This window comes from Halichoeres trimaculatus, unplaced genomic scaffold (genome assembly GCF_033239565.1).
Source record: "Halichoeres trimaculatus isolate MK-OKI-2021-1 unplaced genomic scaffold, fHalTri1.1 fHalTri1_scaffold_15, whole genome shotgun sequence".
Classification (NCBI taxonomy): Eukaryota; Metazoa; Chordata; class Actinopteri; order Labriformes; family Labridae; genus Halichoeres; species Halichoeres trimaculatus.
Genome location: NW_027437193.1, coordinates 15,312,461 through 15,329,993, shown reverse-complemented (window position 1 = coordinate 15,329,993; position 17,533 = coordinate 15,312,461).

The window sequence follows — 17,533 nt, the reverse complement described above, 5'->3', positions numbered from 1 at the left end:
TAATAGTGAGTTTAAATAGTCAATAAATGTATTTAGGTGGGCTGAACAGGTGTGGTCGATGTGTGGGGAAAAATACTGTTACAGCAGCGGGTGATGTGCTCAAAATAGTGTCATATGTGGAGTGTGGTCGTCCCCCTCACTGTTAATAACATTTACATATTCACTTTCCATCAATGTGACCTTATAACCTCAACTAAATAATTTTCCAATTTTCAAGCCATACCTGAAGCATACGCATTAGCATTTACAAACAACTGACAAACAATAGCTGTAAACACTTTGCATACAGGGTCATTGTTAATCTTCTAAGTGACGCTGAGTGCAGAAATGTATTCCAGATGGCTCACAGTGTTTCTTTTAAATGCTTTGTTTGAAACAGCAGACTAAAAACATAAAATGTGGGAGGATGAAGTTGCCGTTTTTACCAGTCCTACACTTGAGAAAGCTTCAGTTGCTTTTTGTTCTTTGACATTACAGACGTGTCAGAAGCAACTGCTTCAAATAGCCATATTAACAGCAATTTAATCAGGGCTCAGACTGCCTAACACTATTACTTCTCTAATTATTCTCCAAGTGCTTGGTGTGTGAATATGATCTGATCTTCAACAGAAACACGCAGAGGTTCTGCAAGTGCATAAAATCTTCAAGGAAGTCAGCCTCTTCAGGGGATAGAGACTTAACGAGCTCAACAGCCTTTGAGTTGCCTGGAGACAGTGGCAGGGTTATAAAGCATTAAGGAAGGAAATCAAGTCCCCCTGAATACAGAAAAAAAGAAAGAAGCTGCAGAGATTCTGACTAAGCTGTGGGCGGTGGCTACAGAGACCAGGGCTGCTGAGGACAAGTGGAGAAGGACCCTGCAGAAGAGGTACAATTTAGAATCGATACGGGCTGTATAATCGACAATCATTACAGCACTGACATTTAGATAAAGCCCATTTAATACTGCATCAAGACCTGAATCTTTAGGAAATAATTCCCTGTAAGATATTGCGGAGCGAAAGGGAGGCTTAGAGACGACATTTTGAAACATCATGCTACTGTGACGCTCATTTCCGTTCTTAATTGCAGACTGACTCACAGCAGTGTTTAATAATATGCAGTGTCAAGCACTGTCAAGAGGTGTATTTCTATAACTAATCTCTTTCTTGCTCTTTTCTGCCTCCCTCTGTCTTCCACCCTCACTTCCTTAAAAAAAAAAAAAAAAAAAAAAAAAACATCTCAAAACGTGACAGTTGTGTTGATGGGGCTGCAGGAGGCTCCACTGCCCTTCAGGCAGAATCTTTCATTGTTTGGCACGCTTTTTTCTCTCTCCCTCTAACCCTCTCTGATGATAACCTGAGAGGCCTTTGACCCTTATTTGACCATCCCTCCAACTAATTTATTTTCACTTGTTACTGAAAAAGCAAATAAAGAAGAACGAGCTTTATAGTTCCCACTCCTTTTAGCCATGCAAGCAGCACCTCTTAGAGTAAAGACGCATCAGTGAGCCGGTCAGATTAGCTGTTCGGCTACCAAACTTTGTCGTTCTTGAAGGATGAGTACAAATAACTTTGTTGAATCTCTGACAGTTACTCTAAGACTCCCATGAGAAATGTTTTGATTACTATTAGCCTTCCCTAAAATGTCATACTTTGGTTTCCTTTTAGCAAAAGTTAGCCAGCATATACTTACATCCTTCACACATTACTATGAGCAGAGTTTATACATGATACTGAAATAGTCTCACTTTTGTATATTTGCCTGTTCATAATCCATGATTTAAATGAAATGATAAAAATATAATAACACTATTTCTTGGTATATGTGCATGACCCCACCAATCCATTTACAGCATGTAGATTAAAAGTCGCTATAACACCACACAGAGTTTTAAATTTGGTTCTACACTATGGTACAAACTGAATTTACAATCTTTTCTTGTTGTCACATTTTAAAATGATAGCAGTGTGTAACTACAAATAAATACTTTTCTACATTGCTTTGCATCTTGCAAAATCTTGGACAAAGAAAAGCAGTATTCAAAAAAACATCAAATCTCCATTTGCTCCCAGAACAAAAGCATGTCTTAGCAAGAGTCACGCCTGCAACAGAGAGTGACAGTGCTCATGGGAAACTGTTTCTGTTAACCACTGAAAAACACTGATTCCAGATAGTCCTTACAACACTTTTAACTAGAAGGTATAAGGAATGATTTTTCAACTGACATGGCAAACTTTACATCCCCAATTCTTTGAAGCCATGGTAGCTGTATAACTGTAGAGGCAACCCATTAAACTAAATGGATATTATGGATATATGGATATATTATGATGCTACAATAAGGTTGACTTAGTGTTTCTTTATTTTTTCTTTTCTTTTCTTTTTTTTTTTTCATTCATCACTATTTCACCTTGCCAGCAGCACAACTCTTGGAGGCAACCATAGAATGTAAAAAAAATGGACGTCATCTTGCTCGGCTTGGAGTGCCGTCACCACAAAAACTGCTCCCCCTGGTGGCTGGCTGCAGTGTAGGGCAAAAAATCTCTCTCCAGTCATTCAAGATGAGCTGTGGTCAAACTTTAAAAAATTAATACACCTCGTAGAAATGTTTCTCACATCTGATTATTGTGGTGATTTGAAGATATCATTTGTCTACCTTGTATTCAGGTTCTCTTTTTTCTGAAAAGTTTTGTTTTCATTAGTTATACAAGGTTAAAAACGAGGTTTTGCGTCATGTTTAACGACAATTGACAGCTTCCGCTATTGTGTATTTTTTAGGGGGATTGTAAAATATGTTGGGAGGTAGAGTAGCCTACATTGCAGAAATAAAACACAATAAATTTTGTCCCGTATCATTGTCCCTGGGTACTGTTTTAACTTTGGCTGTGTTGTTGGCTCATCTGCAGCCGACAGATCAACAGTGGGCGAGGCGGTTGCAATCACAGACTCCTCTACCCCTGACTTGATGGCATGAGCACCGGTGCTACGGCTAGCTTCCCGAGGAGGAACCAGTGGGAAAGATGGAAGGTGCCTAGAGTCTCCAATATCGGCTGTCTTTCGGCTCCCGATTTGATGCACTCAACAGATTTAAACAGTGATTGTTGGGCCATTATAGGATTAAATCTAATAAATCTAGCAAATAATCCAGGCTTCAATAGCACACTTGTTAGCTCAGCCTATGCTACATTGAGCTCCCTGATCTGACGTGACGAACTTGCGCATGTCCATTGAAGATAAACAGAAGCAAATTTTTAGTTGTTAATTTATTTTGCACAAAGGTATGTGTTTAGCTGCTTTTGAGTAATTTATGACAAAACTTGTATACATAAAAACATAAATATTTATATGTTTTTATTTTATTTTATTTTTTTACATAAAAATTTTGGTGGGCCTGTCAAAAAGTGGGTGGGCCTGGGACCGTTAGTCCCGCCCATAATGCCGCCCCTGCTGGCTCCACTCATATTCTCCCAGAATCCCTCACAGTCTCTACTGTGCAGACTCTGGCTGCACAACTGCTACCAGTGGCTGCGCCTGTGACGGAGGTTTTTTGGCTTCAAAACCGTACAATGATAAATGATAAATGGCAGAGCCACGCTGTTCACTCTATATACAGTCTATGGAGGCAACACTGTGGTCATGTGAGCTTAGAGGATAAATTGCTATGAAACATCAAACCCCCAAATTATTCATTCATTTATTTATTTTCTGAACCGCTTATCCTGTTCAGGGTCGTGGGTGGCTGGAGCCTATCCCAGGTGTCATTGGGCAAGAGGTAGGGTACATCCTGGACTGGTCGCCAGTCACTCGCAGGGCTGACCCCAAATTATGATGTTTTGTAAAGGCATTAGTAAATATTAAAGCCTAGCATAACAACCCTAAGTCATTATGTGAGAAAGTTGTCTGCAAAGTGTGAGCAACACAATGTTATCAGATATTGCCTCACAATGCCAAGCATGTCAGTGGACTGTTATTCTCGGTTCCTGCAGACTTTATCTTTTAGAAAAACCAACCCTCAAGGCATTATCTTTCATTAGTTTCTCAGAGGATGTCAGTTGTTGCTGCGGTTGTGATTTCCTCTCCTGAACATGACTTGTAATTTTGTCTTACAGCTATGATGACTGTCTTTTTTTACTCTAAAAGTTGCTTTTTCAATAAATGGTGTTGATTCCATTTTTAAGGTCAGTTTTAGTGATAGCATGTTGTCTGAAGTAAATGAAAGTAGTGAATCAATGAGGGGAGAAAACCTTTAGAATTTTTTTTTTTTTTTTAATTTAAGGAGTGAAACAACAGACAAGCATATACTGCTGCTAATTTGACTGACATCTATTTTGATGGCTGCTGAAGTGTCCAGGTGCCCTCTCCTCTAACTCTCAGTTCGGCTGGGAGGCCGGAGTCTGTAATAGCCTCGTTATGGAAGCCTGTTATATTCATTATGAAAGAAGGAAGCGGGAGCAACCGTGGGGGCAAGAGCTCGGTTGTTCTGACATTCCTCTGACAGAGACTCTGCAGGGGGAATGGTGTTTCTCATTTTCATTAGATTTCATTAGATAACACCTCGCTTCTTATGAGCAGTTAAAAAGATGAAATGCTATTTTGCACTTCTGCTGTGTCCTCTGCCCACACAGAGCTGCTTCCAGGATGGTGTCACTTCAGAAATGGAGAAAAAAAAATACATTTAGACTTCAAATTACTAAAATATGTCTTAGTTTGAATTTAAGGAGATAATTCAAGCACCTCAGTGTTCACAGTCTCTGCTCAGCTTGATAAAAAGAAGCGTACCTTTGATTTATACATTAAGCTTAGTGCATTATTCTCACACAACATGCACTTTTTATCTGACAGCTGCTCGCATCGTGTCAGTGCTACATTCTGCAGCACCTCCTGTCTCTGCATAAATTATCATGTTTCCTGCAAGACAAACAGGGCACAGGGACTTATTTTTGGAAAGGGATATCTTCCATTAACTGCATTACTTTTGACAAAAAAAAGTACATTTATGCACCCCTGGCCTATCAGACTAACTGTACATTTTTTAACCGCTTTGTGCATTCACAGTTTTCCTATGGCCAAAAGAAAAGTGTGAATGAAATGGGTTATGACTGCAAAAATTCAATAGCTTTTGTAGATTTTCCTATTTCTAAAATCTGCAGTTTTTTCACTACAGTCACAACAGTCAACTGTAGTAAAGCTGAAATTCTTTTATACAACCATTTTTTTCACTCCTTTATTTGACTGAGCACTTGTCAAACAGCAGGTTGCCACATCAAAGGCAAAGAATGTACAGAAAAAAAAGAAGCTTTATACAAAGCATAGTACCAGAAGAGGCTTGAACACAGCATAATGAACATAAACCTATTCTTAAAACGAACAGAAATGGTTTGGTTTTTGCTTCATCAGGTTGAAAGGTCCCATATTATGCAAAAATCACTTTATCAAGTATTTTAGTGAAATTTGTGGGTCTTTGGCTTTCCTCCCAGCCCACAAAATGTGATATTTAATGACAAAACCTGTACTTAGTAGTGCTTAGGAGTGTAAAATCCCGACCTAAAACAAGCTGTTTGGATTTGGGGGATTTGCCAATGTCAGCAATTCCCTTTTTTGACCAATCAGGAGCAAGTCTGACCTGACTGGTCCACCGGAGCAACTACCCCTAAATCTCCCCCCGCCCACTCCCCTCCCTGCTGCTGAAGAGAGATCTCTCCAGCAGCGGGGAGAAGAATGCCGAAGTTGAAGGGCCATCACTGCTCTGTTGTTGGCTGTAAACAGCCACATAGTTCCATGCACAAGCTTCTCATCTCGGAATGAGACGAGACTAGCTAGAGTTCATTTATCAAGGAAGTGTGCCAGCTACACTCAGTAAAACTGTGCATGTGTGTGCTGGTCACTTCACGGCCGACTGCTTTTCCATCTTTGGACAGTACAACAGAGGGCTAGAGAATAGACTGGTCCTGAATCCAGGCGCATTACCAACAAACCTCAGACCCTGGAAATGTGAGTATTTTAAATGCTGTGTGCTGTGGAGCAGATGTAAGAGCTTCCCTCAGTGTCCCCCCTGTCTCTGTGTTTGCTTCAGGATGCTAACTTTAGCTGCGGTTATCCTGTTGTTTTAGCCTGTAATGTTACGGTAAACGAGCTTCGCTGTTTTCTAAACATTGTGTACTTGGAGCTCAGTAGTCATGGTTACATGGCCCTGCTTTCAGTGAGAAGGGAGAGCGGGGCGGTATCAGCAGTGGCTCATTTACATATGAAGGTCACGCCCACTAAATCAGAGCGTTCTGAACAGAGGGGCTATGAGAGCCTGGAAACAATGCTGCTGTGCTTGATTTATTGGCTTTTTGTACCAAAACATGTTACTACCATTTCAAGAAGACATCAATGATCCATATTAAACTGCAGAAAAAGAGCAGAATATGGGACCTTTAACATGAGTTACAAGACACTAAGAACTTAAGATTTAAGAGTGAGTGTCCACAAAATCAGTCCAACCAGGATTTGTACCAACTGGCATAATTACATTGAAGCAGTTTTATAAATACACGTGAGACATTTCAATCAGAGTCTGTCAAAGGGAAGGAGATGCCACCCTGTAATGCAAAAAAGTAATCACCTTCATCAGGTGTCAGTCCAAAACAGACTTGAAAAATTGGGTTGGGGATTGGTGACAGTGGACCAATTCTTAAGCCATATCTAGTCAACTCAGTTCTATGCTCTTGTGTGTACAACGATTATATGTGTTACCATGATACAAATCTGTATGTCTCCAAAATGAGAGATTTATATCCTTAACAAACATCAGCAGAATTTTAATTTGTAAATACACAGGGATAGGCAATAAGAAGATTTTATTGACACCAACGTCCTTATCCTTCCTGCTTATTGATCCAATACTTTATCGATTCCCCTATCAATTCCTTTTGTGAATTTTCTCCATACAAAATAGGGCTTTACAGGTTTTCTGGGTCAACAACATTAATTGAGTTTATAAGTGACTGCTCATCATGTGCGTTAATGTACTGTTTTGTAATATATTATTGACTCAAGTATGCCATCTAGTGTCTCAAAGTGGTCATAGCATTATTCTAAGTTGTTTGGAACCTTGCCGTAGTTATTGGGCCAGCCATGAGCCTGCACCTAACTTTTTATTTATTTTGACATTTGGAGTTTTAAGTATTTTTTATGAAGTGTAATTGTGAAATGGGATAAAAATTTGAAATTCTATTCTGAAGCCGGAATTATACAGATGTAAGCTAACTGCCAGCATATCAGTGCAATTTCCCACTTCCCACATCAGCGCTATTTTGTTTATGTTGTTTTCAGTAAATAAGGAGATTTATACCATGTTGAATATGTCAAATAGGAATCTCTTGGGAAAGAGTTATGTACATTTCAAGGTCAGTTCTTCAATAAAACTTGAAGCTAAAAATCCTGAATCAGAGTTTTCCAAGCCTTCTAACTGCTAAGCTAAGATAGCTGTGGCAGACAAGTTGACACAAAGTTCCACAGCTCCAGCTTAGTGTAAAGAATTGATAAGGGAATTGTTGGTCACAAAGGCTAACAATATCAATGGATTGAAATATTTTTCATTGATTCTCAACAGGAACCAGTTTTTGATTCCCATCCCCAAAAATACACCATTGCTTTTTCCATCACCATCCTCTTGTGCCCAAAACAGCCAACCCTCCAGCCATCCCTCTTTCTTAGTCTTGCTGTTCCTTTGTCCTGTCCTGAAAGCACATCCCCTCCACAGAATATCAATCAATCCAGCTTCATCTTTGCCTCTTCATCTCCGCCTCCTGTATTTGGCTCAAGCAATCAAGTGATTGTTCTTTGGCTTCGTAAACCATTTCTGACTCACCTCTCAGACTTGATGCTCAAATGTCAACCAAATTAACAGACAAACAACTTGAAAGCATCGCTATCAGATACTGCATGGAGCTAACAAGTGTTCTGGATGGTACGACTGCAGCACCACATCAGAGCACATCAACACATTTCTTGACAAGCTGCTGATGCCGAGGTGTGCCTTCACTCACAACAACTGCTCTGCAGCTATGGAAGGAGCCCTTTCTTGCCCTGTGCTGTCTGTGCACCATGGTGTCTCTGGTGGGACTGTTTGCAGTTGCTCCTGCATATTATTTATCATGCTATTGTTTTCTACCTTTTGGCTATGTTGGTGCAGCAGAGAGCATCCCAGAAAGTGTTTTTGCTCTGCCAAAATATATAAAATCTTTATTTGTAATATTCTATAAATGCTCCCAATATTTATGAATATTGCAGTTGATTGAAAAAACAATTAAATTAAATTGATTTTTGCTGTTGGGCCTAAAAACAGTTCCTAAACATGTATTTGTTGATTGTTTCGGTGAAAGAAAAAAATCCTCTTTTTTTTTAGTCCCTTGAGATGTGTTTTCCTGTTGCTGCTGTGGCCATGAACTAAAGGTTATCACAGCAAACAACTGACTGTGGGATGAGCTGCTTAAGTGCAGCGGTAGTGGAAGTGTCTGCTGTGTTCCCTCCTGTTTGTACGCTGCTTGCTTTATTGACTCCTTCACCCCTTCTCACTGGATGCTACAACAATGTAAGTGAGGCTTCAAATCGAAGAGAAACTGTGCAGTAAAATAAACATCATGCCGTATTTTGTTATTCAAACTTTGTAAGGCGAACGTGGCAGCATTCACCGAGTGAATTCTAATCATTCCGCAGTAATTAAGAGGATGTTTAGCACAGGAAGATGAAGGGGCACAAGTGGGTGTCTCTGCTCAAGTGCTCACGTCTAGGTCAAAACAAACACACACAAATCAGGCATTTCATGAAAATGAAATTATGCTTTTTCAGGAGCTGAGGGTTTGCCTCGGCTACATTTAAACTGGGTTAAATAATACATTGTCTGTGTTGTATTTAACTTTTTGAATTCTGAATCGTACTCTGTTCAATAAAGAACAAAAAGTTTTGTATCTTATATTCAAAGCTGGAGTCTTGCGCGCTTTAAGGGTCACTGATGCATTGTTTTCAAACTGTTGCAGAGGCTGATGAGCTGAGTGAGTGAAGAAGGAGGTTAAAGAGTTCAGCATCAGATTATTAATCCCAAGACACCGAAAGGTATAGATCTGACTTCTGCATGTAATGGTCTGAAGTCGTGCATAACAATCGCATGATTTCAAGCATATTGTGAACTAAGTAGGAAAAGTAGTCAGGCTGAAACAGTTAAACGGGGATATTTGCAGACTGGGTTGTCGGAAATGAGACACACACAAATTTGTTAACAATAGGTCAAGAATATGCATTTACAGAGATCTCTGGTGCAGCCTCATTTCCCTGCTCCCTACATGTTGCAGAGACAGTTCATGAGACTGACCCTGTCTCTCCATCTCAGCCCAATATATAGTGACTAACTGAGTTTCTCTAAGGAATGTAGGTTGAGTCGTCTTCTCATTGACTCTCCAGGTGTTGGCTTCGTTACTTTGACTGAAACACCTCAACTCTAAAAAAGCAATTGTTGGCTTGTGTTATTAGTAGTGCTGTCAGGCGATTAAAAAAAAAAATCTAATTAATTACAGGATTTGTAATTAATTAATCTAATTAATCACATTTTAATCTCATATCTGCTTAAGGTCCCAAAATAAAGAATGTGAATTCCAGGACATCATATTTACATTAAAAGACATTAAAAAACATTTAAAAATAAGGTGGGAATATATACAACCCATTTTTAGGTACCCTGAGGCAGAAGGAACAAATGAAAAAAGTGTTATGGTTCTATCTTTACAAAATCTACACAGTCCTGCACCGCAGATAAGCTGATTTGATTTTTAGGATGTTTTTTGCTTCTGTCCACATTTTTACTCGATGTGGACTCAATTTTCACTGCAATATGAACTTCTATACTTCTATGAGGTCAGGAGAACCAGGGCTAAAGGCTAAAAACTGTGAGGAACTATGCACAAAACACTTTTTTCAAGTCTTGGATCAAAGAAAAGTGAAGTATTTTCAGTTTTACATGCTCTGAACACACAAACTGTTGCTCATTGGTGCAGAGCAGCCCCAAGCTGAAACATGACACCAGGAAGATGGAAGGAAATTTTCAAAGAATTCTTTAGATTTAAATACAAGACATATATCGATCATTCAGGGCTTGTTTAATGCAGTAAAGAGTGTAAAATTACCTGTTTTTTTTTACAGAATTGAGCTAGAGCAAACGGTTGATTTTCTGCAGATTTTCAAAAAGGACGTGTGAATAAACGAAATGTGGACGGCAGTCCCCTTAAAAGCGCTCTCTCTTCCCCCGGTTCAAAGCATGTTGCTGACGTCAGGTGTGATACATTCAGGGACCGTCGGAAGTTTGAAAATCTCACAAGAACACCACTTTTTTCATGTAGGACAAATGGTTTGTAAATGCTAGACATTTGAAAATAAGTGCGTCTTTGAACGTCTCGCGGGTTTGGGATCCAGATTAATCTGCGTTAATTTTTATGACGTGTTAATTTTTTGTGTAATTAATTAATCTAATTAACGCCTTAAAAATGACAGCCCTAGTTATTAGTGTCACACAGTTACTTCTTTTCATTATTGGGTATAAACATTAACTTCACTTGTGGTCACTCTCTACTCTGGGTGCTCCATAAAATCCCAGGAGCCCCCTTCAAGTGTCTTGCAATGCATATTACCACAATGAGCACATGTGTACAACCAAGTTAGTTAAAGCGGATCTGTATAGTATTGTTAGTAAAAACATGTCTACATAGGCTATATGGGGCATTCTACCGAAAGTGTCCAAAATGGGGCTGGCAATATCTTAAAATTTTGTATATTTTAGTCCCCTAAATTTCCCCCTATATATATCGTACCATATCTAAAGGTCACAGATCTAGCAAAAGAACAGTTAATCTTTATTTTGTATTTTTAGAATGTTTTGCAATGTTTTACCTCTCCCAAAATTTGTCACAACCTATACATATATTAAACTATGCAAAAAAATATTATATCAACCTTTTAAGATTTCTTTTATTCTGTTGTCTATAGATTTACATTTGAAAAAAATTTTCAGGACAGTTTTCACAACTCAATCGATTAAAATGAATATTTTAACAAATTTCAAAATTTATATATTACAATTCTACAAAAATAGAATGCAATATTTCTTTGTAAAATGTCTAATTTTTCTCCAATTGTTTCCAAAGTTAATATTTAACAAGACAGAAGATAAAGTTAACAAATTAGTGTGTTATTATGTTAGTTTATAACTCAATATACCTTGTTTTTTTTTTTACAAAATACTCTGTGTTTTGGGTGGGACTACATTGTTTCTGTTGTGACCAGTTCCCAGTTCTCAAATGTATGACCAAAACATTATCAGATGTTTCGGTCATGACTGTTTCGGTTGTGACATTTTTAGCTAATTCTTTGCATAACAACAGTATGCTAGCAAGCACATGGCCAGTAAGCATACTTTGAAGATTTGTTCTCACAGAAAAACACAATATGTTGACAAAAATCCTAAGATTTTTACCCAATTTCAAGCAAACATATGTACGGTTGTGACATGTTTTAATGTAACACACTGATTTTCAGACTAAAGAAGCCATTTATTTCAGAAAATGATAGCAATCAGCAATCTATGCAATCATTAGGTGCAGGACTTCAGAGTGCTCCCACCTCTCAAAGATTTAGGAGTGTGGCTATAATCCAGACTCAACCAATGAATTCAAACTGTTGTGTTTCAGCTGTGACTTAAAATCTGGGGACACTATTTTTCAGCATATTAAAAAGTAATTTAAATTTTATTCCCACAATAGATCTAAATCTTTCAACTCATTTTTAGACTTAATCACAAATATCTGTTAAACCATACTTTAAAAAAAAAAAATCTAAAACATGTTTTTGGTGTTGTTTACATGAATTAAATTTTAGAGGTCTGGGCAGGGGACAGTTTCTTCCCAATAGAAAGTAGACCTATCCTAAAAATAAAAGATGATTGTTTATATTTTTAGCTTATCTCTATCTCATTTAAGCGTTTTTGTTCAAATAGTTTATAAAAAGACCTTTGCAACCATATATGACTGAACACATTTTTGCCTGCTTTTTTTTAATGTAAGGGGACAGCAATTTGGACACTTTCAGTAGAATGCCCCATATATTCTTTTAGGATACAGGGGAGATAATCAGCTGACCTGTCAGATAATATGGGCTAACATCAAGATCAGCAAGAAAAAAAAAGAAAAAGGAAAAGAAAGAAAAGAAAATTTAGAGTACTTTAAGCTGATGTCTAAATACAATCAATGCATGAAATAATTTTAATTTCTCCTTTTAAAATGAATGCCACCAATTACAACATCTTACTGCTGATGTCAGCTGTTTGATAATTTGTATACTGTACTTAAAAAAAAACAGTGTATGCTCACTTTAATACTTAATTAATATTAATGATCCCAAACCTGCACACTATAAATGTTACAGTGTTGTTTTCGAATTCATCCTAGCCAGCAGGGACATATTTTCTCACTTGTTTATGATTGTGCCATAATTCTCAAAGGCCCTGTTCAACCCCCTCAATGTGTCATGTTTAATCAGCAGTTTGTGCCATGAAAAAGATGTAGGCCGGTGCTTACCTAAGACAAACGGTTCCTCTTTACATCCTTTACTTACATCCTGAAAGTCTGGCACACAAGACTGCTGTTCCATGTTTCCACTGTCGTAAACAAAATGATCCTGAGGCATTTGTTCTCTGCCATATAGTGTCTGACAATCTGCCTGGTATCATGTTTCACACAAACAGCAATTTCTTGACAGGTCTGGCACACAGTGACAGCCATACTGCACAAGAATGGAAGCTACTGTAAGAATTTCAATCGGAGGTAGAGTTGTTTATGTTGCTGCACAGCGGGGAGGAGAGCTTTTCATGTTCACAGAGAACTGTTTAATACTTTTAAATGAAAGAGAAAATGCTACTCGACTATCACAACAAACCTACGGCGTACCTCAGGAGCACAAAAGGACTGAAGACTAGCTGCACTGTTGTAATCGGCTGTGCTTTTAAGAAGAATAAGAACATTTCTTTTACGCTTTGTGATTGTCCTTTTTTCCTTCCTCAATCCCCTGCAGAAATCATTCCTCCACAGGGACACCTTCAGGTTCATCGGTTCAATTCCCCATTTCATTGACTCATCAACACTTTTTTCTCCTCTGTTAAACACAGGCACAAGGTACAAGCACAAGGTACAAGCACAAGGTAGCGTAGCGTTAATACTGAAGCACAGAGATGAAATTCTCTAACAACCTTTCTCTCTTTCTGCTCTTTTGCCTCCTACTTTTTTCTTCAGTTACTCAATATGTACAGCAAAGCTGCTGACTCTGCAGACCTGCACGCTGTGACATTCTGATCTTGACCGTCTCTTACCAGGGAGCAAAGAGCCACATGGTGATCCAGTCACATTTATTCTTATTGCACCTTTCAAGAGAAGAGGTCAGAAAGTTCTCCATTGATCAATAAAAGCTAGTGTGATAAAAACTTTGACAATGAGCACTGTGTGGCTCTCTACTCAGTGAAAATATAGGGTAATAACATCCTTAAAGACATTTGATCACATTTATTTCCCATCTGGACAATATTTTTTAGATTACTTTTTCAGTTAAGACCCATCCGAGGCAGAAGAAGTATTAAAATAATTCAATGAAATGTACATTTAGGAGTTTTTAACTTGTAAAGACACAGACTGGATTAACACTGATGCCTCAAAGCAATCTTAAAAAGAGTACAATTTCAACCAGAAATATGGACTTTTTTTTACGTGATAGTTTTTAAAGAGGGGGTATTACATTTTTCCAAATTTGACAAAGTAACAGTACTGAGTGTTGATACTATACTTGAGATTAAATTAAATACATTTTCAAACTCTTACAAATGAATGTTTTGGAAATCCCTGAATCTGTTTGTAAACTCCTTAAAGGTCCATTCTTACATAAAACAAATAAACAAAAAAAAAAACAACAACAAGGAGATCTTGAAAAAACATACTGAAATTATGAGGTCATGACATAAGGATCTCCAAACTGTTTTATGACACATTGGAGCAGTGGTCCTTAAAATGGGGAGGTCTGCCCAAAGCTCTGCCCCCTACAGGTCTCCAGAGGGCTGGCCAATCAGAGTTAAGGGAGAATGTGGAACTGGGAGCTTTAAAGGTCCCATATTCTGCTCCTTTTCTGCAGTTTAACATGGATCATTGATGCCTTCATGAAATGGTGGTAACATGTTTTGGTCCAAAAAGCCAATAAATCAAGCACAGCAGCATTGTTTCCAGGCTCTCATAGCCCCTCTGTTTAGAACGCTCTGATTTAGTGGGCGTGGCCTTCATATGTAAATGAGCCACAGCTGATACCGCACTGCTCTTTCGCCTCACTGAGAGCGGTGCCACAAGCTCCGTGAGCACAATGTTAAGAAAACAGCGAAGCTCGTTTACCGTAACATTACAGGCTAAAACAACAGGCTAACCGCAGCTAAAGTTAGCATCCTGAAGCTAACACAGAGACAGGGGGAACACTGAGGAAAAGCTCTTACATCTGCTCCACAGCACATAGCATTTAAAATACTCACATTTCCAGGGTCCGAGGTTTGTTGGTGGATGGTTGGTAATGGGCCTGGATTCAGGACCAGTCTATTCCCTAGCCCTCTGTTGTACTGTCCAAAGTTGGAAAAGCAGTCAGCCGTGAAGTGACTAGCACACACATGCACAGTTTTACTGAGTGTAGCTGGCACATTTCTTTGATAAATGAACTCTAGCCACTTAGACTTGTCTTCTTCCGAGCTGGGAAGCTTGAGCATGGAACTATGTGGCTGTTTACAGCCAAAAACAAAGCAGTGATGGCTCTTCAACTTTGGCATTCTCCTCCCTGCTGCTGGAGAGATTTCAGAGGGGATTTATTGGGGAAGGGGTTCGGGGGTATCTGCTCCGTTGGACCAATCAGGTCAGACTTGCTCCTGATTGGTCAAAAAAGGGAATCGCTGATGTCGGCAAATCCCCAAAATCCAAACCGCTCGTTTTATGTCAGGATTTTACATTCACAAGCACTTCTACGTACAGGTTTTGTTATTAAATATCACATTTTGTGGGCTGGGAGGAAAGCCAAAGTCCCACAAATTTCACTAAAAGACTTAAAGTGATTTTTGCACAATATGGGACCTTTAAAGAGACAGACTGTAGTGTTAAAGTATCAGAAACAGTGTGACCAAAAAAAATCTTTATTTGCAGTATGTGTGACATCTAAGCTTGATTTTCCACAGATTTCTGAGATTTATGGATCTGATAAGGCACATGAACTTTGGTTTTACTTTTGAAGTCTGTACAGCAGCTTAAATCTTTCAGGATTTTGCCTCAGTGGGAGTTATGTAGGCTCTTCAATAGAAGTTGTAATTCTCTGCCAGGACCTGCTGTGCTGACCTAACATTAAGTCATTTGTGGCACTGTGGATCCACAATGTTTTGTGAAGAGGACCATGGAAGACCGCAGAAAGCATCAAGTTTGGCTGAGTTTAAATTAAAAGAGATATACTGTGACACAGCATGCAATTTAGCAATGTCTCATCACACACAGGTATAAAACACAGATCAGGACACTTTTACATTCATAATAAAGAAAAGTGATCCAAACTAAAAATATATTCAATACTTTCTTTTTTTCAACAGTAAAGCAAATGGTACCTTTTCTATTATTTTATACCTCTGAATAAAATACCTTGCCATACACTAACCCTATCAGTTTGTATTTGTTATACTCATAATGACTCTTTGCAGGCCTTATGTGATGAACTATTCTGAGGATGGGAAAGAAAACTGTTAAATCCAACACAAACTTATTGTACATTGTAACAAATGGTCAGCATAGTTGAGTGTTTCAGGCAAATTAAGCTCAAGACGAAATGATGCAACAAAGAGTAACAATGTTTTCATTATCAGCAAGTGCTGATCTTCAGTTCACTGTATGAAGGTACTGTGATTTCTACCAAATAGCTTTCACACATGAGTGCCTAATTAGTAATCAGTACAAGTGCTCAGTGCTGATAAAATACAAAAAGATGATCTGCAGAATACCTTTCATTATATCCCCCTCTTTTTCAAAACTCTGGCTAAAGCTGCAGCTTTCAACAAAGTGCTGCTTTTTAAATCAATACATCCCTCATTACAGAATGATGAATATTTCATCAGCGAGATTATTACTTCAAATGAATAATTTAACTGTGTTCTATCAGTCAGGGTTGGGGGTTCAGTGGTACCCTGGTCCCTCAGCTTTTAAACCCGACCACTCATTATGAAGCTCTTTAAAACGCTGCATAACCCCACCAAAAAGGTCCAGGATTTGGTTCAGAGATTGTTCTCTCTGAAAATGCCAGGGTCGCAGTTCAAACCGCTGACAGTGAAGGTGCGCTCAGCTCCAATTAGTCAGGATATATACATTGCATTTGGACAGTTTTTCTCTTTTATAATGAGCTCCACGCACGGGTAAATCCCACATGGCTGTACAGCTTTTGTGCTCTTTATAAATACCAAACCCCTCATGACCTCAAACGGTAATCTATCAAATACTCAAAGAAGTCAATGCAGGTGAAACTGGAACAATATCTGCGTAATATGATTTGCATTGGCCTTTAGTATCTTCTTGTTTTTTTCTTTAAGCTACACATTTTTTTTCATACATATGATTGTTATGTTTGACATGCTAACAATGAATTGAAACGCACATTATATAATGCTCTTTTTAAACTTAAGATGCCCAAAGACAGTGACTGTGACAGTTGTGCTTTTAAAGGTAAAAAAAACTCCCATTTTTCTGATTATTGTTTTGTGTAATCTGATGAAAAAAAAAATTCAAATAATTTATCAGTAATGAGAACCCCAATTCAGTTGAAAATAATTTTTGGGTATTACATAAAGATTAATACGTAGTGTGTGTCAGCCAGGGGTTTATATATGATGCCAATATCAAGTGTTTTTTTTAAATGTAACACAACAATTAATTTGTGAAAAAAAAAAAAAATGCTGAGCAGGAATGAATAATCTTAACATAAAGACAGACAAAAAATGGCTTGATGAAATTAATTTACACCAATATTCTGGGTGTCTGTGGGCATCAAAATGATGGAAAAAAAAACATTTTATAAATATATATATATATATATATATATATATATATATATATATATATATATATATATATATATATATATATATATATATATATAATAACATCTTTTTCACTATCATACATTAAATATCAAGAAGGTTGATTTTAACCTTCAGTGATTTCCACGGGGAAAAAGGGATGAATCCACTTCCCCCCTCTGAACTTCATCAAAATGAAGATAAGAGGTCTTTCAAGTGTCGAGCTCTGCTGGGTATTAAGTAACACAAGGTCAAACTCTGTGTTCATGTAAGAATATGGAAATCTCAGTCTATCCCTTACTTTCAGCCTGTAGTTGAGAGCATCGACACATACAGCACCAGGTCGTGCACAGATGGATGTAATGATTGTATGACGAGCACCTACTCCTGTCACATGTCTGCTCA